Source organism: Parasteatoda tepidariorum, chromosome 9, assembly GCF_982258835.1.
Source record: "Parasteatoda tepidariorum strain Cologne lab strain chromosome 9, Ptep-v5.0, whole genome shotgun sequence".
Taxonomy (NCBI): Eukaryota; Metazoa; Arthropoda; class Arachnida; order Araneae; family Theridiidae; genus Parasteatoda; species Parasteatoda tepidariorum.
This window is the reverse complement of record NC_141763.1, coordinates 2727684-2753056: the sequence shown is the minus strand read 5'-3', so window position 1 is coordinate 2753056 and position 25373 is coordinate 2727684. Positions and strand designations below refer to the sequence as shown.

Here is a 25373-nt window from a genome sequence, read left to right as displayed (position 1 = left end):
GGTCTTGCTCCAGTCTCGTTAAACCTCGGCAAAACCACGTTTGAGCAACGAAGACTAGTTTTTCGTTTAGACCGGGTTTACGTAAACCGCAGAACTGGGGTTTAAACTACCGAATTTAGACTGCGTTCTGACAATTCAGCCATAAATGTTAAACTGGCTAATAATGAAACCCAAAATCCATAAGATAGTGCGATTCTCCAAAAATGCCTTTTATTTAAAAGTATTCTTGTTCTGAAGGTTATATTTTTCTTCAAATTGTATTTTCATGTATCTGACATTCATTGCTTGAAAATATTTTATGTTTTTCAGCAGGCGAGCTACACTGATTCGCTTCTAACAGATCAGCATTTGAATCCCAGCCCTCCTTCTACCAGTTCCTCTTGCTGGTCAATGTCTTCTTCTGTATCCTTACCTCCAGGCAGAGTCAGGAGTAAGTTAGTTATTTGTCTATTTTTTTTTAAAAATTTAATTCTAAAGGCTTTTTCTTATTCCATTATAGAAAAAAAAAATTTTTTCATACGATTTTTTTTTTCTTATTGTAATTTAAACAATAGCTTTCTTGATTTTTTGGTGGTCAGCCAACAATTATCTAATCCGAATTCAACTAAATTAAAGAGCATTTTTACGCTAAATTAATTTATGCATTTTATAAGGTATTAATCATAAACTTTTGTAGAGAAGAAAAGGAAATTCTTACTTTTTGAAGCCACAAACTTTTTATGTTCTACATTATTTTATGACTCATTTTAGTTAATTTTTAAATGAAAGATTTTAACTAGATTTCCTTATGTATAGTGCGCAAAATAAAAAGGACAACCCTAAGTAGCTTTTGATTTAATATTATCGGATCTTTACCTTTTAGGACTCAATCTTAATGGTTCCAGGGCGTGACCTCAAATATGCTGATTAATTAATGCAGGCAAAAATTTAAGTTACACACATAAATGTATTTTCTCTGTATAAACATACTTTTCTTTGTTGATGGTTTCGAATTTCAAACCCCCAGAATATAGGATCTAACGGTATTCTGGAAAATATATTCTGGATAGCCTGGGCAGGAGTCACTACCAGAGTTTGAACCCCTTAATGTCAATTTTACTTTTTACGTATTTCACCATCAGTCTTAGAACTTTTTAAGCGAATTCAAAAGTTTTTGCTTATAATTATGTTAAAAAAAAATTATGAAGATTCTATGCAAAATACAACTTTTAGTATATATAACTTTTTTTTAAAATTTAATAGTAATAGTCAAAAAACTATTGGATTGTAAGGTATATAAGTTTGTAGATCATTTTAAAGAATGCAGTTGTAAATTGCGAAATGCAAAAATTTAGCAAAATTTTTCGATTAGTTTTTGGGAAATCAATTGCATTACTGTTAAGTAATATTAAATATTATTTGTGCATTTTAGAGTTCAGATCCTTAATAGTTAAAATAATTTAAAATACAAAATCTTATTGAAGTAAAATTTATAATATTTAATATATATATCTTTCTTTTAAACAAAATCTGATTTTTATGTACCCTGATAAAATTGTCCTCCGATGTTTCGTTCAAGGCCGCTACAACCCTAAACACGAAATCACCTGGTATATTTCTTTGCTTAGCAAGTTAATTATTTGTTTGCTAAACCTACTTCGGCAGAGAGACCTTATAAAAAAAAGTTCTTTATGTATCATTGTTAATAAGTCGGGTTGATTTTGGTTAATTAGTTTTAAATGGTTTGCATTAATTAAATAATATTAACCTTTTTTTTATTACTAATATTAAGAATTTTAGTGTAGTTTTATATTTAAATGGTATTTAGTATTTATACATTTTATTAGAATTTTAATCATTAAACACAAAAAGAATTTAAAAAAAATTCTGATTGAAATAAAATGTTACACTGTTAAATCTGTATTTCTTAAACAAAACATGATTTTAACACTGATAAAATCTACACAGCATAAGTTAATTATTATTTTCTTTTTTTTTACTAAAATTACTAATGCAGAAAAATCTTAAATACTAATTTTGTTAATTTGTATAACAGAACAGGAAAACTTAAAAGATAGTTTATGTTTTCTCAGAATTAAGAAGAAACTTCAAAAACCCATTTTTTTCAAAATAGATTAAAATAAATGTAAAATCTGCCTCATTGATTTAGATTTTTTTTAAAACTCAAAAGAAAATGTTTTTGTTCATTATATATTTGATTACTTGATTATTTATTTCGTTATTTATTTGATTTGCTGACTAAACAAAGTATTTTTAGTCATCAAAATTTAATTTTTGAATGATCAAAATGTAAAAATAAAAATTTAAAATGCAAAATGTCAAAGTGAAGTGTACATTGATGTACAGTCCGCAAAAAAAAAATAATAATAAACGAATCACCCTGAATAACTTTCGTTCTAATGATTGGATTTTCACGAACTAAGTGTCAATCTTAAAGGTTCCGGGGGATGACCTCAAATATGCTAATTAATTAGTGCTAACTATAAATTAAGTTACGAAATCAGACACAAAAACGTACTTTCTCTGACTAAACATAATTTTTTTTTTGCATATTTGGATTCTTAACCTTCGAAATATAAGGGGTAGCCGCAATCTGGGAAACATGGTCCCCATAGTTTGATCAGGAGAGCGATTCAAAGTTCGTACCCCTTAATGTTAATTTCACTTTTTACGTTTTTAGTCATATTTTTAAAACTAATGAAGCAATTCAAAGAAAATTGCACCCACTCATAAAACTCACTTACCCAAAGATAATTTCATGAAAAAAATAATTTTTAATAATTATTAATTATTTTTTATTATTTAATTAAATTGAGGATGAAAAAATTTTGAATTATAAGGTATGAATTTTTTTATGCCATATTAATCTACATATTTTTCAATTGAAAAATCTAAAGTTTCAACTGTTTTTATTTATTAGAAGCTGAGAAAAATTAAAATTAATTATTTTTAAAAAAATAATTTGGCGACGATAAAGAAATGATTAAATAAGGCGATTAATATTAAAATGTGATAAACTTGCGAGGAACTTGACTTCGTGCGCGTAGCGTAAAATTTCATTCATATTTTTTTCCCTAATAATCGTTTGCTAATCTTTTTATTTTAATTTCTTTCAAACCATAAGATATAATGTTTCTTTTTTATTCGTTTAATAATTTATTTACAATTTAGTAAAGAAATTTGAATGAAGCATTTTGAATAAAAAACACTTTATTCAACGAATGCCTAGGTTTATAAAAGCGTGCATCTGATAGAATATGATTTTACATCAGATTGTGCTTATTTAATGTGATTATTTTTTATTTTTTGATTTTGTTTTTCAAACACTGATACAATTTCAATAATATACATACGTATGCATAGATTTGGAATAATATATTTATCAATTTCTTGAATATATATTTCATAAATACTAATAAAAATACACAGTCAACATTTTTAAGCATCTCTCACATCACAAATTTCTCAACATCTTATAGGGTAAACTAACCAATGAAGGAACATTTATGCTTAGCTTGCCTTTAAAAAAAATCATGAACATTTCAAAATTTTTAATTTTAGCTAAATGATGTTGTCGACATATTTGTTATTGAATGAGAATTAGGTTAAAAAAAAATTTGATAACTTACATAATATTGTTTTAAGCTTTTGGTGGTTTAAATAATAAGTAGTAAGATAACCAAGTGAAGGAACAGTTCTTACCAGTGAATAAACACTTAATTTTGAGAATGTTTGATGCTCGTTAGGAATTCATAGGCCACACAAGTGTCTAAAAACAAGATTTTACTTGGAATTACAACATATAACCACAGTTAACGTGGAAAATGTTACTTTTTTTTCAGTCATGGAATGGAAAGTAAAATATGTTTGAATACATAATTTAAAAAAAAAATATTTCATTTTTTTCCCTCACAGTTTAATAGTCTATTCTAAATTATGAATGTTTATTTTTTTGTTTACTCTTTTCCCCATATTTTTTTAAGCTTTTTTTAAAATCTTTTTAGGTATTTTTTTTCTTTCTTTGTCATACTTTCTGCTTGAACTTTTTTTCAGCTCTTTCAATCTCTTTAAATTTTCGTTCTTTTTCTGAAGTTAATGCAAAAAAGTAATTTATTTCTTTTTCTTTTGATTTAACCGTCCTCTTTTTTCCAAATTTTTGGCTAATGTAAATGTATCTTCGAAATTTCTTTTGATTTTTCAGTACCATTTCTAGAATTCCTCACTGGATAATAAATGAGAAAAAGGAGTTTCGAAGTTTGAGTAAAATCCATCTCTCATTGACTTATATCTAGTAGGTCTTCAGCAGTACTTACCATTTACTTATGGAACCAATTGTTTTTGCAACTAACAAATGCCTTAAGAGGACTTATCTCAAAATCAGTTTTCAAGATACTTTCATTATCAATGCTAGTTGTATCAGCTTCAGTGCCAAAATTTGATGAACCAAATGTTCTTTTTGAAATAAATTCTTCCATATGGAGAAAAGCACAGGCTATTGGATATTTGGGAGATTAAACTTTTCTGTCAATGTTCTTTTAAAAATTTACAACAGAACTTGTGAGATTTCCTTCTCAAGCTCCTGAATAAATAGTGCATCGTTACTCTCGAAGCACGTGTTTTGTTGATAAGCTGTCTTGCTCATTAAATCTTGGTGTCTGTTTTGCATGCATTTGTTAAAGTCAAAGTTTTCTACATCGAATGGAAAAATATCGCATTTCATAAAAGCATTTTAACTTCATCAGTTGATGCCTCAAAATCTTATTTAGAAATGGATGTAAAATTTTCTCGACATATTGTTTTACAATTCTTTTGTTTTCAAGATCTAACGGGAGATTTCCATGAATTAGGTAGAAAACTAAACCAGAAAATTTGTTTTGATGAGCAAAACTTTCTCAGTTTCAAATTGATATGAGTTTTATACCTAGGGAATAGGGAATTTAATAGCATTTTTAATTACCCATGGGTAGTAAAATTTGCAATATATTTGTAAAATGTTGCTGCAGTCATCGTTTTATTTCATGAATCGCTTTTTCCAATGAAATATTTAGCAGGGACTGATTCTGTAATATCTCAAAGGATTCTTCAGTAATTCTTTTATTCTTTTGAATTTTTTTCTGAAGTTTTTCAAGCCTGACAAGTCTTGAGAATGGGTGATTATATTTGAACTCTCGAAACATGTCGACTTTTACTTCCCTCTTCATATTCTAATGCACATTCGTAAGGTTTTCTATAATCTACGATATTTCTTTTTTCTATAACTCAAAGAATTGCTGAATGCTTAGTGGCATTTTAAAAGCATTGAAATATGTTATGTTTAAGAATAAGATATTGAAATATGCGATAAAAGCCAGTTGAGTTTTTATCGTCAATTATACTGTTTTACATTTGGATCTTGATCATTATTTTGATAAGGATTTTACACTCGTTAAAGTAAACATATGCATTTCAATATTTTAACAGGATTCATGTGGTCTTTAAAAACGTAAGAGCATCAATATTGTAAAAGTTATATTTAACTTAAAAATTAAAGTTTTGAGACCAGATACTTTGAGTTAATGAAATTAAATATTTTAACTTTTAAGTTTTTGTGCCCCCATTTCAGTATCTTAAGGATCTTACGAGCTCTGTTTAAAAAGAGAGTATCAGATATATACAGGGTGATTCTAAAAAGATGGGCAAAATTTTAATAAGTGATAGTGCACACCCAAGCAAACAATTTTCATCAAAGGATGCATGGTCGAAAACAAAACGCAAAACCGCTAAAGGGCGTCAAAGTTCATGTTCTTATATGAGGCAAAAACACATAAAGAACGATGAAATTAAGTTATAAAAGCAAATTTAATGGCATGTGATTACAATAAATGTTCAAAACAGTGGCCGGCAGCGACTATGCATGCAGTACAACAGCGAAGAAAAGATAGGTGAACATTCTGAAACACACCAGGCATATCACGAACTTTCCCTGCAGCGGCCGAAAACTTGGCGACAAGTTCTTCTGCAGTTTCAATGGGAGTCTTATACATAAGACGTTTGCATCAAACAACTTTCCAAATGCGCCAGCACCTTTGCGTTTTGTTTTCGACCATGCATTCTTTGATAAAAATTGTTTGTTTGGGTGTGTACTATCACTTCCTAAAATTTTGCCCATCTTTTTAGAATCACCCTGTATAAGAAAACGAAAATAATCATAGTAGCAGTATTTGGTGGTAAATGTAGCTTATCGTAATTGAAGAATATGCTGTGTGACATTTTATGGTGAATTTACGAACATAAGTTTCGGAATGTATCGAAACATGAGGATGCTATTTGCTAATCATCTTTATCCAAAGAAGAAAACCATGTAACCTAAATATCTAGCAGAATGAAGCGATTTTTTAACAATGAATCTTACAATATGCAACATTATTTCAATATCTTATTCTTAAACATAACATATTTCAATATTTTTAAAATGCCACTAAACATTCAGCAATTCCTTCAGTTGTAGAAAAAAGAAATATCGTAAATTATAGAAAACCTTGTTAATGTGCATTAGAATTACTATACAATCTACATTTAATTTTCAAGCACTTTTTTCCTTCAAACTTTCTTGCCTCGAAGACTCTATTAAAGCTGTAAAAATGATTATCCCAAAAATTTTGTATATAGCTATAATAAGTTATGTTAATTTGATTTTAGTATGAGATCCTCTAATAAATATAGCAAAAGCAGCATAATCTAAATAATATCAGATAAAAAGTTCGTGTATTTAAATTCTAAAAACTTAGAAAATCATAAATAATTTATAAATCAATTCAAATTTTCTTTTCAAATAGGATTAAAAAATTATTTTTTTTGCATTTTGGACAGAAATCAGCTTAAAAATTGTCTATTGCCTAGAAACTACGAGATATTTACTATTAACAACTAATTAAACCTCTCCGAGCAATCACGAAACATTATTTCATTTTTTTTTACAGTCAGGGATTGGTTGCCTAGCAATCTAGTAAAATTAAGCATTCCTCTTTTGAATTAGTCAATGGGTTATCTTAAAATAATCATTTGCGCAGGCGACTTTTTTTGGCTGTTTTCTGGACTATCGCCAAATATATAAACCTTTATTGCGACCCAATTTACTACCCAATTTTTTTAAAATTTTTTCTACCCCCCCCCCTAATTTGCATGTCTAGATTCCAAATATGTAAAAAAAAATATATGTTTATTCAGAGAAAGTGCGTTTTTGTGTCCGATTTCGAAACTTAATTAATAGTTAGCACTAATTAATTAGCATGTTTGAAGTCACCCCCAGAAACCATTAAGATTGACACTTAGTTCGTGAAAATCCGATCATTAGAACGAAAGTTATTCAGGGTGATTCTTTTTTTTTGCGGACTGTACACTTCCATGCAATTGTAAAGTTAGACTGAATATTTTTGTTTAAATTTGTAAAAGAGGGTTTTTAAGGTGCAAAAGAAACTTTTATATTTTCTCTTTTATAGCATATTTTATTTTCATTATTTCAAAAGAGGTGCCAATAAGTTTAAAATTATACATTTTTGCCTATTTTGATATTACCTTTTGCTCTGTATATTTTCAATTAACCAGTATTAAGCTTAAACAAATACAACATGTCTTCATGCTACTAGTGTAGACAAATGGTGGTATGGGTAGTGTGGACAATGACTCTGTTCAACTTCCAATGGAATAAATGTTTATTGGTTAAATATATAATTCATTTGATATTGGTTAAATATATAATTCATTTGATATTGATTAAATATATAATTCATTCATTTCCTAAATCAAATGATTGATTTTGCAAAATAATATACCTTTACAATTAATGATTTCAATATTTAGCACAAAACCTTTAGATTAATTCATCCCTTAAAAGTTTTAAGAAAATTTAAAGGTGGTGTTTTATCAAGTTTGATAAAAGAATACCATTCAATATAGATAAATTAAAGAATTTTTGCCATACGTTAAATTAAAACAACAAATGGTTCTCTTTTGCCAGTGGTTTTCATTACCCCAGTGAGGGAAATATCACTAAACCATGCTCTCCTCGTGTTATCCATTCAAACCATTACATCATCAAATTAAAATTATGGTTATTAAAACTGATTCAATTTTAAGTTGATTCAATGCTATCAAATAAATCGAATTAAATAGTAATTTTTAATGTATTGATTTTGTTTAAAATGTCTTTTTTAGTTAAGAGAAATGCCCTCCAATAAGGCTTAAATTGTAATTGATTTCATTTTTGCTTTAGATATACCATTCTGAGTTATGATAAATGACTACTTAATAAATTATCAAATTCGTAACTAGCACCTTAACTTGTCCACATTAGTCCGGTGTAGTAAAGATAGCGAGGGGGGAAATTATTACAGAAAACTTAAACAACTTTGTAATTCTAGATATAAACCAGAATACAGGTTCAGATTATTATTGAAAAAAATTCTTGACTAGTTAAAAACTATATTTAATAAGATTTTTAGACAAATTTGTAAGAAATGTATCTCTCCAAAACTAACCACCAGAAGGGTGTATGTTAACACACATAACCAAACCCTCACCTCCTATAAAATATTTCCCCTTAAAAAGTTCATTAATAATGTTTGAATTGTCAACTAAAAAATGTTTATGTTTTCAGCACAATTTGGACACTCCTCTGATACTCCTTCTGGCATTCTCTTCCCTTTTTATGATCATGATACTTGAAAGGTGTATCCTGCTGGAAAGGTCAAATATTTGCTTGATTTTCTTTCTTTTAAAGTCTTGAACAAAATAATGCTTTTTAATGAATAATATGCTATTTTTATAACTATTAAGAGTTTGGAACATCTCAGGGTTCTTAGTTGTCCTGATATTCTTGATATTTTTGATCATATATTGTCCTGATTTTTATCTACTTTGTCATGATATTCCTGATTTTTGTGTGTTCAGAATATTCCATTTTTTACAAATACAAATCATGTTTATAATTACTGAACTGCCCATAAGAGAGTTTGAATTTTCTATTATTTTGGGAATGGTTAAATTATTTTGAAAAAATTGAATTTTCAATCCAACATCTTTTAAAACGCACACTATTCGATGGTTCAAATTTATGAACCACTAACTTATATACACTATTAAGTCATACAACCTTACCTGCAGGATACTTTGTTTCAAATTATTTAGGAATGCAGTCACTTTTAAAAAAGATACTCAATAAATCTTATGTAGTATCAAATTTTTATGGTAAATAATTCACGGTCCATAAACTTATTTATGCAAATACAATAACAAACATTAAAGTGTTGATTTTTGTAATTTTAAAAGTTATATTGATTTATCTTTTTCATCTAATTTAAAAAATAATCAATACTTATCATGTCGTAACATTTTCAAATGGGAAATTGAGGTATTATCCACTAAATTACTTTTGCACAAAAGTGTTAAGAAACACATTCACTGCGCTTTTGTTTCAAGATTTGTATCAAGAAACCCTACTTTAAACTTATTTGTTTAATATGTTGACTGCCACATCACCCATATTCAGATAACAGCTTAGTTTCTGATCAGACCACGTCACCCATATTGGGGTGGCGCTTATTTAACTCCTTGTGAAGGATATTCGTATGTATTTGAAAAGATATTTCACAGGACGTAACAAAACCACCGAATTTTTATAAAAGTAGTACAAAAATGATTTATTAAAGGAAATTATTGTGAGCCTCATAAAAGCTTTCTTCTTCACTTCTATTTGACTCGCTAAGAAATAAGTTTTCCATTTTCTTTTCGAAAGTTTAACTAGTTAGAGTAAAGATTTTAAGTAATATTCCTCATTGATCCGAACTGATTGTGTGAAGTGGCGAGATAAGAAGCAACGGACACAAATAAACAGACATGATACTATGGAAACACACAGAGCGATATATTATTCTCGTGAGACTCACGTTATTAAAATATCATTGGAAGCAGAATACGCTTTACTCATGGCGTGAAGGTGATTTCACTGTAAATGCGTGTCTATGTGTTAAGGAAGTCTTGAACTCTATTATAAAATTTAATTAAACATTGGTATAAGAGAATGTTAACTGATTGATACTGATTATTTATTTTTTTATTTCAATGTAACAGCACTGTAAAATTGTATATGTATTGATCTCTAAATCTTATGAATTGTTCAGTACTCCATTAATGGAATTATACTGGATACTGTTAAAGTATCTGACTAAACAAAGTTTTGAAACTAAAAATAGTATATTGTGTAATTCTTTTGCTATAAAATTCACTTTTAATGTATTTAAGTTAATCAAAATTTGCTTCTTTTTTTTTTTTTAATAGTTTGGTATATAAATACTTTGCAAAAAAAATGCTCTGAATTTTTTTTCTTTCGCTGTCCCAAAGACGGAACAACTGTTAGTTCACCATTTGAGTATTCTTAGTCTGCACTCTTTATGCTAATTATGAAAATGAGACAAAATGTCAATATGAAGAAGAGTCACAGTTAATGGAAATATAAAGCAATTGTAATCTAATTTTTTAATATTTGAAAAACTACTGTAGATTGCATTTTCTAAGTTTGCAGAACTTCAAATAGAATTTAAGAATTATTCTTTGATTTTTAATAATTTTCTTGTTGGTAGAAAAATCTGGCCAAATTAAAGGCTTTTAAAAAAAAAGTTTAAGATTCTTTTTTTGTTTTAATATTTAAACTTTTTTTTGTAAAACATTGACGCTTCTTTACAGCAAGATAATTTCTCTTTCTCTCTTTATAAATATATAACACACAGTGCGCAAAATAAAAGACAAACCACCCTGAATAATTTTTGATTTGATGATTCAGATCTTCACATTCTAGGGGTTAATTTTAATGACTTCAAAAAGGGACTTCAATTATGCTAATTAATTAGTGCAAATGATATTTTAAATTATGAAATAAGACACAAAAATGTACTTTCTCTAAATAAACATATCTTTTTCGATGAATTAAAATTTCTGTCCCCCAAAATTATTGGGGGTAGCCGCAATATGGTCTCAATAGTTTGACAGGAGAACGCTCCAAAGATTTGAACCCCTTAATATTTTATCTTTTTGCTTAATTCGCCATATCTGGAGAAAGTTTTAAGTGAAAAAAGGAAAAAATTTGCTCGCAGTTATAAAGTTTGTTTAGCCTTAGATAAGTCCGTGTAAGCAATAATGTTTAGGGAATATTTATTAATTTTTATTACTTTATTTAATAATAATCGGGGAAAAAATTTAACATTAAGACATGCAATTTTTTACATTGTTTTTAAGAATGTATTTTTGAATTGCAAATTACAACATTTGAGCAAATGGTTCCTGAGAAATCGAATTTTAAAAATACAAAATTTTCAGAGGAGGATTTCTCGGAAACCATTGGACCGATTTCACTCAAACTGCGTAGTTTGGATTTTAAAATTACATTCTTTAAAATAATGCAAATAACTGTATACCTTACAATTCATAAGTTTCTTGACTATTAAATAAAATAATAAAAAGTAGTAAATACTTGCTAAAATTTATTTTTTGCATGGAATTATCTGTGTCTAAACGGATTTTATAATTGCGTCCAACAATTTTTTTAATTTGCATAACAATTTCTGTTCCTATGGGGAAATATGCAAATAGTAAAATTAACATTAAGGGCCCAAATTTAGACTGCTCTCCTGATCTAACTTTAGTGGCCATATTTCCGAGATAGCGAGAAATATTCCCCTTCATTTAGGGGGTAAATAATTCTAATTTGTCAGATAAAGGATGTGTTTGTTCAGAGAAAGTATGTTTATGTGTCTGATTTTGTGACCTAAAATATTATCTGCTCAAATAACTTAGCATATTTGAGGTCACCCACTCAAACCATTGAGTCCTAGAATATGAAGATCTGATCATTAGATAAAAAGTTATTCAGGGTGCTCTGTTTATTGGTTTATGCAATGCACATTAGGTAATTTTCTATGGATTTTGAAATTTTATAGCATTTAAAATTATAACTTTCATGTTTGCTGCATTGGCTTTTATTTATTTTCCTTTGTAAAAGAATTTCCGAAAACACTCTTAATCTTGTAGGGCAAGAGTTTTTAATTGGTAAACAAAAAATTGTCTGAAAAACTTATTTTTAAAAAATATTTTGGAAATCATTCCTTGTTCAGAAAGGTCTTTAGCAGTTAAGAAATAAAAAATCAGACAGACATGTATGCAATTTTACAACAGTAATTATTGAAAAGATCGCTGGTGCCATGCCAGGAAAATGGTTTTTGAAAATTTTTTTTTTTGGGGGGGGGGGAGTATAGAATGTATGTAAGCAGTTTATAAATAATAATTTTTTATTATAATAATAACAGAATATCTGATTAACAGAAAATTATCTAGATCTGAACATAGGCAATAAAGAGGTATGATTTTGTTAAAGAAAATTTCTTGAAAATTTTTTTTGGCTTGTTTTTTACTCATTTCACGGTTGTATACTAACATGACTTTTTCTATTGTTTTTTTTTTTTTTAATCCAGTGTCATACTCCCTTTTAGAGTTTAGAAAAATGAGCAAATCATTTCTGTTATTTCTAAAAGTAATTTTCTGTTAATAAAAAATTCCCATAAATGCTCTTAAAATGAAATAAATAAATCCTTTGTAATTAAATAAAAATTTTAATCTGAGACATGGTTTCTTTTCTGAACTTTCATATAACATACAATTGTATTTAAATACTTAAAAAAAATGAGATGTAATTTCCATTATACTTTGAAATTAATATGAAGATCTAAAATAACAAAATACTAAAGAAAGAAAATTTGTTTTGATACATGTGCACCGTTAAACATTGTTCATAAATAAACTTTCACAAAAGGCTAGATTTAGAGGGTTTAGATTCATATTTAAATAGACTGTACTTTTGTATCAGCTGTAAGTTAACTTCGAAGTTATTTATAACTAGAATAGTCTTCTAGACTTAATTTCTGTTTAAGGTGTAAGAATGATATTGGTATTTCCAAAAAATTTAAAAAAAAAATACATTTGCTCTAAAAAGGAAAAATTACCTTCCAGAAACAAATAATGTGCCCCAAAAATTGAAAAACTTTCTCTAATATTGCAAAAGTATCCAAAACTGCAAATGCCATCAAAATCTTTATTTTAACTATAATATGTTGTAGGCCAAAAATGGACCATATGCCATTGAAATTTACAATGCCTTTAAAATTGTCTATAATCATTTTTAGTTTCATCAAATAAATTTTATGAAGTAGCTGTTGCTACATTTAATGACTATGCCTAATATTTGTCATATGGTATATGAAGCATTAAAAAAGCTTCATTAATTATGAATTATAACTATTTAATTTCTGAAAAGAGTTTAGTTAAAATAATATAATTAACTGCATTTTTAAGCATATTTTAAAAGTATGAATTCATTTATGATTTGTAAAATTATTTTGTTAAAATTATTTTCTCCAGCAACTGTGCTTAAATTACTGTTTTGTTCATAATATTTTGATGAACTTTAAGGCCTGCTGCAATTGTTAGAGAATTGGATTTATTTTTTCTTATAAAATTTCCTTTTTATTGTGAAGTTTCTCAAATTTTCTATTAATAATTCCTTTTTTATTTTAAAAGCATACATTTTATTTGCTATTTCTTTTTAATTTTTTTTTTTGTTTTTTTTTCGCTTTTCAGTACTAAAAATTACATTTATACATTAACCATCATTACTCTAAAAATAGATTTGTACTAAAAAATATGCATATGATGTCTAATTTACATAAAAATGATTATTTCTATTTACTCTACAGATACTGTTATATGATTCTTGATGAGAATAATCTGAATTGTTAGCTATATATGTTTGAATTTTACCTGTTTGATATGAGTCATTAACTCTGAGTTTTATTAATTCTGAAATATCAGGAAAAACTTTCAATTTTGAAACAAGCATAAAACACAGAAAATCAAATTAATTGTTTCACAAATCAATAAATTATTTTTTTATATATTTCTGTAGACCAAATTATATGTTTTTTAGTTTGCCCTTTGTCTTTTTTAAAAGTAGTCTGGCATATGTCTTCTGTTTAAAAAATTTTTCTTATTTTTTCTTAAATTTTTCCTTAGCTCTATATAAAGCCTGTATTGTATGACATATTCTGTTTTCCTACGTTTTAATTTATTTTTTCTCAAGTGCAGTCTACTATTTTTCAAGTCAAGATAATCGATCATATGATTTTAAATAAAATATTAAGAAAATATTCCAACATAAAATTATAATAATCATGCACTTTACTAGTTAAACAAGCTTATTTTGCAAAAAATATCTACCTTCAAAAGAAAAGTTTATTTGAAAATTGACTTACCCTAAATTTTTATTATAAAAACTTTTTGTTAGATTTCTAAACTTATAAGTCCGTATTCAAATACTATTTAAATGTATAATTTTTAATGGATAATTTTTATTTAGTAAGAGTCAGATATTATTAAACCATTTAAGTGTTTGGCATATGTTTATTTTGTCCTAAATTAAAGTACATCAAAATCAGAGGAGCTTCTATATAATGAAATAAACTAATACAGTATATATACATAGTGCTCAGTAAAGTTAAAGTATCAATGCACCCTTTTAATTTCCAAACAGCTGCAGCTATTTTAAAATGTCTGCAGCTATTAAAGTGTCTAGGTATTGTAAAATAGGCAGGTACTGCATGATTATATTACTTAGAATGCCAACTGGAAGAAAGTTGTGGATTTGTGTTCCTATCTTTACAAGATATGGGATCTATCCTTATGAGATATGGGGAAAAGTAATGAGGATGATAATAATTTTAAAGTTTGGAGTTCTTTGTTAGAAACTAGTTATTTTATCTGGATCATGTAAGGTCTTTGAAAATTATTTCATATTTTGTGAAAGTATATAGGGCTTAAAAATATTTTTTGAGTGCTTAAAAAGTACTTTTTTCACTTATTTTTGTGATGTTTGGCTACACACCCTGGAAAAGTTCGTTGAGTACTTAAAATGATCATAGTACATTAAAAATTGCTAAATCCAAACCTGTGCATAAAAAGTAAATATGTTTAGTTAAACCTATTTGCATATAAAAACCCTTATAACTTCCAAACTATGAAACTTTCAAACTTCAATACCTTTACTTGTTTTTATATCTGATGCATATTAATTAATTTTTTTTAGATAAATAGTAATTTAAAGGTTTTTATACGTAAACTTTTATTTTTGTATTCTTGGCTTTTTTTTAAATCATATTCAGAACAAAACAATATGCAGGACCTATTTAATAGCAATTTTAAGCACACAAATGTGTAAAATTGTATTTTTTTACACACTTATTTCTTTTCTCTCTTATTTTCTTATTACTTCTAAATTTTAAAATCTAGGTTTTTGGGTCTTGCCTTTTTTGATATTACTTAAAAAAAAAGCACATGAAAAAATACATAACTTCGCTTGACAGCTAAGCGTTGAAAAGTGCAAATTAAAATACAAAGCTTTTAAAGCTCTTGTCTTTTGAGAGAAATTATTATTTCATCATTGACTATTTGAATGTCTTCAAATTCTGTTCTGGCGCCAACTACTTGGTTCGGATTTAAAAACAACATTTTTAATTATTTATTTTCTTTTGATCATGTTCAATTTAGAATAAAGGAAACTTACGAAACATTACCTCACTTGCTCAGACAGCAGCGTCTGATGCTTAAATATTTATCAGTCTAAATTTGTATTGTTTTTTTCTTCATTAAATCATATTAACTATTAAACTTTTGGTTCTATTGACATGAACAAATTCATCAGAAACTACACCTCCCTGTCTAGATAGCATAGTTTAAGTTTTGTACCACTCTGACCTCTTCTGTAAATTCAAGATAGCTTCAAAAGCTCACATTGAACTTAAAATATCTAAATTTTTCTATAACTTTTGAAACAATTAACAGCTTTACTCTAAATATTTTCATGTTCACTTATTTTGGTAGAATTATTTTAGAATTTTTTTTCCAATTTTAAGTAATAAAGACTCCTATTTTTACTAGTCCCATAGCTTTGTGATTAACGGAGTAAATATGATGTAAGTACTCATTTTTCCAGACATAAAAGTTATTTTAAATTTCAATAACGTCGCTAGGAAATAAAATTATGTATATATAATATTGAATCATTAAATCAAGCATCAGCATTGGCACAACAGCTCTTTGTGAGCCTTACTCAGAAGCTTTTCCCATTCTGCCCTTCTCCCAGCAATTGATTTCCAGTTCTTTCCTTTTAGGATGGCAAAATCCTCATCTACACCATCTTTCTATCCCTTTTTAGGCCTTCCTCTTGGCCTTTTATTGGAGGGGGTTACAATAAAGACTCTTTATGCTGTACGTTCTGGGCTCATTCTCACTGCATGCCCAGCCCATCTCATTCTACTTAGTTTAATAGATTTAATGATATCATCACTATTAAGGATATTTCAAAATTATATCTTTTTCTCCAGTTGTTGTTATCGAGGATAGTAGTTAAGTTCATGAGATACTGAAGTAAATTTATTGAGTAGACTATGTCATCTATCAGAAGGTACCTCAAGATAGATTCAAGTGTCTTATATACTAGTGCTTTGGTATTTAATATTTGTAGTGGTAGTTACGCCACATTATTCCCCTTCCAAAATTTTATCTGTGATAGAATTCGATGAATACTAGTTGATTCAAGCGTTTTTTGATTTTTATCAATTTGCATTCATAAAAATATTCTTCATTTTTTTGTTTATAGCATTTCGCTCATTCAAAGATTTAATAGGCATTTTAATTCGTAATACAATAATTTATTGACGATCTTAAAATAAATTGGTATTAATTTAGAAGTTTAAAAAAAGTAGCTGAGTATTGTTCCCTGCAGTATATTATTCGGCTTAACCTAATATTCGATTTGTACTTTGAATACCGAAAACTATCCTAAAATTTTTTATATCACACTTAGGAAAAAAAATTACATTGTATTTTGCATGATTGACATTATTTAAAAATTGTAATATGAAATTTAAAATTGAAATTGTCTGTAAAAATTGTAAAAAAATTAAAAATTTTATGTAAAAGAAAAAATATTTTTTACTCCATAACATTGGTACACATTACAAATGAGAAAAATATGCTTCATATATTACATATTTGTTTATTCAAGAAATAGGTTTACAGAACTGTTTGTTAACAGAATGTCATTATACTTTCAATCAGAGGCTTGATAAATTTATTTAATTACTATTATTTATATGTTTCCCATTTTATGAAGAAAGGATTTAGTACAATATAGTAATAAGTAACTTTTTGTTCCAAATGTGATATTTTTGCTGTTTTTGTTAACTGTTTAAAAGATATTTTCAACATGCTTCCCGAAGTTCCAATAAATGACAATAATTGTTAAATATATTTTTTTACCTAAACAGAAAACCTTATATGATTAGCCCAACGATTTTTACCCTTGACCCATTAACAGTGATAATCTTACACTTAACTTTCTGGTCGTTGCAAACCGGGAGTAAAACCCACATAGACCAATCATTGAACCCGGGACACCTCATTGGGAGGGGAATTTCTTTTCCGCTGCGCCATCGTGATTCCTCCTTGACAATTTTATTTTATATTGTCATTTGATACAGTCATGAAACAGCAGATCCAGTTTTGGATTTACGACTATCAATGTTCAACTACGTAGATTTGTAATTTTGCGCCCAATCCAGAAAACAAGATATCAAGTATAGGGGGAAATTGCCTCCATGGAGGACTTTTTTTGATAAAACTAAACCGCATTTGCGTTACACGGCGAAGAAAACCACTAAAACCTCCCACAGTTAATCTGGCCGCAATGGGACTCAAACCAGAGTGACCACCCACCTCGAAAGGAAATCCTCGATTATGAGGAAATTTTTTTATACTGGAAAAAAACTGGAAAAGTCAGGGAAATTTGGATTAAGACCTGGAAAAATCAGGGAATTCCAAAGAAAAGCTGGAATTTTTCTCTTAATTAAAATTATTTTACCATCCATTACATCCACGCTTATTTAGACGTAAATTTATCGTAAAAAAAGTTGAAATATCATCAACTCAGTAATACTTTTCTTGCATTAAAATTCTCTTCATTAAAATTCCTGCGAAACTGGAATACCATTGCAAACTCTTTTGTGTTGCGAAATGAATGGAGAAATCTTTTTCCTCTTTGGAGATTATGGGACTATGCAGTTTAAGAAAGGCAAAAATGTGGAAGAAAGGATTAGGATATTTGCTTCTGTTTATAAAAGTAGCGTTTAATTTTTTTTTCTTTAAATCTTCTTTTAATCTGTGGGCTGAATTCATTAATTGTTCAAGTTTGTTCCGATACTTTGGGAGTATTTTTTTCTTTTAACAAAATTATTCAAAATGTTTTAGTATTTTTAACTTTATAAAATTCTCCAAAAAATAATTGTTCATAATTTAATTAGAGATTTTATCTTGAAAATTTGAAAAGTTAAAAAAGATGAAATTGAAATCTTGAAAAGATTTTTATCTTTTTTTGAAAGCTTTTGTCCATTGAATTATTTTTTTCTGGATTTCATGATAAATTTTATTTTGATATTTCCGAAATTGTTTCTCCTTTTACCCTGTAAAGCTGTCAAAACCAAGGAATGTATGGAAAACATGTTAAATGACATATAAACTTAGAATGGAATTATTTTTTATTTAAATTTGTTTGTTAGAAAGAAGGAAAACAAAACTTTGCTTTTTTGTTTTGCACTGTACAGGGACAGGTTTCAAGTTGGGCAACCAGATGACCAAAATTTTAAACTTAATATTAAGTGAACTAAGTATTATTTCCAAGGTAAAAAGTCGAAGATTTAGAAATAAAGATTTTTAACTTATAAATATCAGTTTTCAATAAGTCATAGGCTGTTAAATGAAGGGCAACATCATTTCAAATTTTCATCCATGGTAAGAGAATCTGTAACAAAGTACAGTTTTAAGAATTCACACTAAAGAGAAAATAGGAATAATAATAATTAAAGTAAACTATAACAAAACAGGTTATCTTGCACAAATATGTAGAAACATTTCTTATTTTGATTTACAAAAAAATTTCTCAAGATATACTTTTGATGTTTTACGTGTGACACCAAAATACATCATTAATTGTACTGTAGCACCAGGATTTAATATAATAAAATTATTTTTTCTGTTTAAAGCAAGATTTGATAATAATATATATGTTTATTTTAAATTAATAGTTAATTATTTTTACGCACCACTCAGACACCACTGTTTTTTTTTTTTCATTACATTTGTTTTTTATTTATTTTCATCTTTTATTTCACCTTTTCTTTATAAGTAAAATATGAAGAGAAACAATATAAATATTCCTTAAGGTTAATTTAAAATAATGTATTTCACCTCAGTAACCTAATTTTTGCAACTATGTTGTACTTTGAGTTATTTATGTTATAGCTTAAAATTGATCAATGAAGTTTTAATATATTTTTTTAATTTAATTTAATTTATTTATTTAAGGTAACTATCTCAGTTTTAATTTAATTTTATTTATTTATTTAAGATAAGCATCTCGGTTTTAATTTTTTTAGTAACAATTTAATTTCATTTAGAACATTTTAAATCAATCATTTTGCTTAGAGCTTGAATAATGTGTGTATTGAGAGAAAAAATAATTTCTGAACATTCTATAGTTATTTATTTATTTATTTTAAGTAAAGAAGAGAAATAATTTTATGGGGGGGGAAATATTAAACCTACTTGCATAGCAAACTACAACAATAACTCATATCCTATTCAATCTTTAGGTAAATGGGGTAAAAATTATTAGTTATTTATTGGGCCTGTAATTGGTCAACAAAACTGGAGAAGGGGTATTAAAAAGAGACAAAAATTTATTCGGGAATTCATATAAAAATTTATTCAAAAAATTTGACCCATCTTTTATACTACAGCCGGACATATGTTCTTTCTTGTTCAATGCTAGCTATGCCACTAAATGGAAGTAAAAGCCATATCGGTTAATATTGTCTGCTACAAAAAGATTATTTAATTTTATGCAGGCAATAAATAAAGCTATGATTATAATGTTTCCTGTGCCCAGAAAAATTTGTTATAGGCTAACAATACAGTATAAAATTTTTCCCATATTTAAAAAAAAAAGTTTTTTATTCCATGTTTTTTAAAATGATATTGCTTAAATATGAGTTTTATTTATATTGCTGTTAATATATTACATTGATGTTAATATATTACATTGATGCTAATATATTACATTGTTGTTAATATATGTTGCATAGCTAAAATGAGTGATTTTTCAACTAACTTTTATAAGGTGGAAAATGTTATAAAACATATTAATCTGACCATTCCAACAGGAAAGACAATTTAAAGAAGCTATTTAATTAAAAAATAATATTTGTAGCATTAAGATTAAAATTAAAGTAATTTTCAGTCATTATAATGGTTAGCATTGACTTAAATTTCTATCCAATTTGAGTAATTTACGTCTGGCACAGAAGTAAAAAATTTCAAATAAATTATGTATCCTATTTCACAAACAACTGCATAGAATTTTTTGTTCAAATGTCAGCTTCAAAATTCAGACAAGTTTACATTTAAATTACAAACAAATTCAGAGTTTTGCAAATTAGTAATCATTTTTGCTTTTGCGCGATTCACATCTGACAGCAACAATTTAACCCATTTAATTTGAACTGTTAATAATCAGTTTTTATAAAACAAATTGTTTTTTGATAAGTTATGATATACTAAATATTTAATGTAAAAGTTTGATTATAAACTTTTGTTTTATAGGATAGTTTTTCTAAGAAATGTATGTACATTTTTTTCTGACACCATGGAATTGCCCAGATGTAAAAACAAAACTATTTAACTCATCTGAGCTAGGAAACTATGTTAGATTGGAATTTTTAATATATTCTAATTTCCAATAAGAAAGAAGGGAAAAAGAATAAAATTTAAGGAATTTTATCTTGTTTTTTTTTCTATAGAATGTACAACAAGAAATTGAAAAAATTTTCAAAATAATAATGCTAATTTGAAATAAACAATTTTATTTAAACATTTGACTTATGATATTGGTTTAAAGAAAATTATTTCAGTGAATTTTATAAAGAGCATTGTCTGGATAAAATTAAGTATAAAATGGCTCTATATTGAAAGTAAAGAAATGTAAAAATTTATTGGTTTCTGATCACCTGGAATTATTTTCTTTTGCTTAATAAAAATATATTAAACAGTACTTATCCAAAGTTGCTTTGGGTCATTGCTATTAGGTACATTTTGCGCAAAAACTATCTAACACATAAAAAAAAATTTTATTCATTAAAAGCGTTCTTCAAGCTAGACATATTGTTTCCTTCACATCTATTCGAGATGATATATTTAAAACATAACATTTTAAATGAAATACTACGCTATTATACTGACTAATACACTAATATTGACACTTTTCTTCTACTACACTCCAGGAGGAAAAAAAACACGCTGACCCGGAAATTGTCAGATTTTTACTGGAAAAATCAGGGGAATTTGAAACCTGATTTGAGTGGCCACCCTGAGTTATGATTATGAGGGCTTTAGCTCAATTTATGTTTCTATTTTGGTCTCCTAGAAATTCAAATTTTTCTCTTATCAAAATTGCGCAAAGAGTGACGTTCTATATAAGAATAACATTAATGTAGCTTGTAATATTAACCTGACTTTAACTCTGTAGCTCTTTTTATGTAATTTTCAGTTTAGGAAGCATTATTTTTGGCCATTCTCTATATTAAACACTTTTACATGCATTTCAAAATGTATCACATTTTTATACTAACATGTTTAACTATGTATATTTTAAATTTCAGTTTTCTTTATTATGACAAATGCAACTCTAAATCTTAAAAAAAAAAATCTTTTGGTTATACTATATAATTTTTAAATTTGGCATTTTTTTAAAAAAGTTGTAATTTCCTTAAGATTTGTTTATATTCATTTATATGACCATATGTAAGGTTTTTATTTTGAATGTTTTATACTTTCAGATTTTATTTCAGAACAACATTTATTCAATGTATTTTGAAGTTATAAAATTCAATATTGATGTTTATTCCAGACTGTGGAGATGGCGATATAGAAACATCAGAGAAAATAATACAAGAAATGCTCTCCAGATACTCAGAAGTAAGTTTTCATCCAACTTTTAATTTTTGAATATTTCTGTTTTACAATTTAAACTCTAAATTTTGAATAATTATTTTTTCTGATTTTTGAAACAAAGTAAAATTCAGATTATACGAAATAATTGGTGTAAAATACAGAGCTACTTAATTTTTTAAACCAAAATTCTTTTACTAATATTAAAATTATAATTACATGTTTTTGGAAAATCAGAAGTTTTTGAAGGATTCAGAGTTCATCATCATAAGTTCATAAAATCGCTGATCAATCATTAAAAAAAAGTTTCTTTTTCTTTCTTTTTTTTTTGTAATCGACGAATATTTGTATTCTGTTCATATCAGTGATTCATGTGATGTTTAAAACTATTGGTTTTGCCTGTTTTCTTTTTTTTTTACATAAATGTTTTATTTTTCATATAAAGTGTGCATATTTTTTTGAAACAAGAATTTTTTCCCCACTCATTTAATTATTTTAACATTTGAGAAATGATTTAAAAATTTTAACTTTAATTTTTTTGGTTACAATAAAATATGTTGTTGTATAATTATAATTTATATAAAACAAGATTTTCTTGCTGAAAAACAATTATAATTTATAGTAAGAATTTGTTCTTTATTTAGGCAGCTTTGTTCATTTTCTTATCTGACTGAATAAAAATGCAGAAAGGACAAATTAATGAGGTAAATCATTTGTATATTTATCAATTAATTCATGATTTAAATTACGTTTTAAATAATGACCTGTGGATTTATTGTAATTTCATAATGTATTATGTATGGTAATGTATAATGAGAATTGTCTTATTTACATTCATTTAAGAATGTTTTACTTAAACTTACGGTGTTAAATAATTGCATTCATGCATATGTCACAGATAAAATTGGCCATTCACCATAGAACACATGCATTAGATATTTCAGATTTTGGCTTCAACTTTCTAAACTTTAGACTTTATTACTCTGTTATTATTTTATTCTCTTTAATCATAATTTACTTTTGAAAGTTAACAGTTTGTTTGACTGTCTAAGTATAAAGTAAAAAGGCTTTAAATAAGTATGCAAATAATTTAAATGTTTTCTTTTGCGCAAATTATTACGCAAATATTGTTTTTTGTTTTTTTTTTAATGATTTTAGTTGATAGGTCATTTAAGATTTTTTTTTCTACTCTTATGCCTGAGATAAATGTATGTGGATTTGCTCTTATTTCTCATCGTTATTTACTGTTCTTTTGCCCCAATCTAAAATATTAAGTATGTAATTTGAGCAATTCTGTTACTTTGCATAAATTGATACTGCAACACTAAATCTCTATAATTTAGAATTCTTAAGTGCACTACATTTTAGAGGATAACATGAACTAAGGAAAAATCCCAAGCAAATGATTATATCAATAATCATATTTTTACTAGCAGCTATTTTTCCTTCTTGCCTAAAATTGGGAATATGAAAAAACAAAGTTTTAATTTAGTCTTTTATCTCAAAGTTGAAGACAAGCAAAAACATAAGTCACAGCTTTGCTGATATATCAAGTTTTTCTTTTATTTTCTATCAACTCTTAGTTACTGATGTGAAAAATAATTATGTCCTATTAAAATAACTCTCCTCTTAGTTGTTACTTTTAATAATATGCATTTTAATGATTATTTTTTCATTATATCATTTTTATTAATATTTATATTCCTTACTTTCAGAAGTTGAGATTTTTTAATTAATCATGCTTATTATTATTCACATAATTATAGATGATAAATTATCTAAAATACACTGGTCGACAAAATTAAGAGATGGAAGACATTTTCCCAAATATCTAAAAAAAATACTAAATATAAATAAATGAAATTTGGTATGGTTATAGCTTATTCCATGATAATAAAGTATGCGAAACAAAAATGAAAGTGCCATTCACTGGCGAGACCTATTGCCAATAAATCCAATGTAGTCTGAACTTAAGGATAAAAGATTACTATAAAAGTGAGGCGTGTAGAGTGTGTGTTGCCTCTAGTATGGTGTATGTTCACCCCTGACAAACAGACAGCATGCGCAACAAGTATGAATGCTGTTAATAAGGGAGTTAAGGAGGACTTGTGGAAGACCCTCCCATTCTTCCACCAGAGGAATTTTGAACTCCAGAATGGTTCTGGGGGAGGTTGGCGCATCGCTATAGCTCTCCCAAGAGCATCCCAAGCATGTTCAATAGAATTCAGGTCAGGGGATTTGGCTGGCCAATCCATTCGTTGAATATCCTCGCTTTCCAGATACTCATCAACCATGAGAGCCCTATGTGGTCGCGCATTGTCCTCCATAAAAATGAACTCAGGGCCATCAGCGTCCCTGAAAAAATGCGCATAGGGCTCTAGGTTCTCCTGCCTGTACCTCTGGGCATTAACGGATCAATTGTCAAACACATAGGAGCGGTGTGCGGGTATCTTGCATGATCCCTGCCCAAGCTATGAGTCCTCCACCAGCATAATGGTCCCTTTCGATAATGTTCCTGGGATGGTATCGGGTTCCAGGTTCCCTCCATATCAATAACCGTCCAGAAATAGCGTCATAAAAATGTGCGTCGTAGGAGAATATAGCATCATAGAAATATGCGAAAATGCTTTCCATCTCTTAATTTTGTCCACCAGTGTAGATAGTATTTATCATCTTGTACTAAGAATTACATTTTGGGTATTTAGGCCATTGACACATATCAACTGTCTATTAATGTTCAGCAAGAGTGTAAAAAATGTCATTATCTTGGTTATTGGGAATTGGTGTGGTGCCACCGGTAACATTCAGAATTAATTACCTTCTTGCTTTTATAATTGTGAACATACATTGTTTATATGATAAACTTTATTATATTTCGATTAGCTTTGAATGTGATTGGAAAGAAGCAGCAAAATGCTCTGATATATTGAGATTAGAGTGGTCTCCGGTGGTTTATACTTATGTTCATGCTTCAATTCTCTCTATGATGGTAGAAGAAGGAAAAACAGAATTACAAGGTACTATTTCAGAAATCATGGAGTAAGATTTATTTTAGTAATGATTATAGAAATGCTTGTCTTTATCTGTAAATGTAAAATCTATTAAGAATTCTTGCATCTTACATAGTTTCTTAGATATCTTTAGTTAATAAATGAATAATATTTTCAGATTTTCTTGAAACTGCTTAATCTTTGTTGTTTTTTTTTTAAAGAATTAAAAAATTTTAAAAAATTTCT

General features: G+C 27.3%; 1 long non-coding RNA gene across 9 annotated transcripts in view; it reads left to right on the top strand.

Moving 5' to 3' along the window:
• The window catches only part of LOC147803250 (uncharacterized), a 72626-nt gene that overhangs the window by 27804 nt on the left and 19449 nt on the right, over positions 1 to 25373 (top strand). For 4 of the 9 annotated variants that reach the window (XR_015428954.1, XR_015428953.1, XR_015428947.1 and 1 more), the window contains 5 exons: positions 310 to 430; positions 8636 to 8724; positions 22097 to 22164; positions 22782 to 22841; positions 25021 to 25154. This is a non-coding gene — a long non-coding RNA (uncharacterized LOC147803250). Of the gene's footprint in view, positions 1 to 309; positions 431 to 8635; positions 13495 to 22025; positions 22165 to 22781; positions 22842 to 25020; positions 25177 to 25373 lie in introns of those variants that run through there. The other 5 variants (XR_015428950.1, XR_015428949.1, XR_015428951.1 and 2 more) reach the window with 4 other exon arrangements.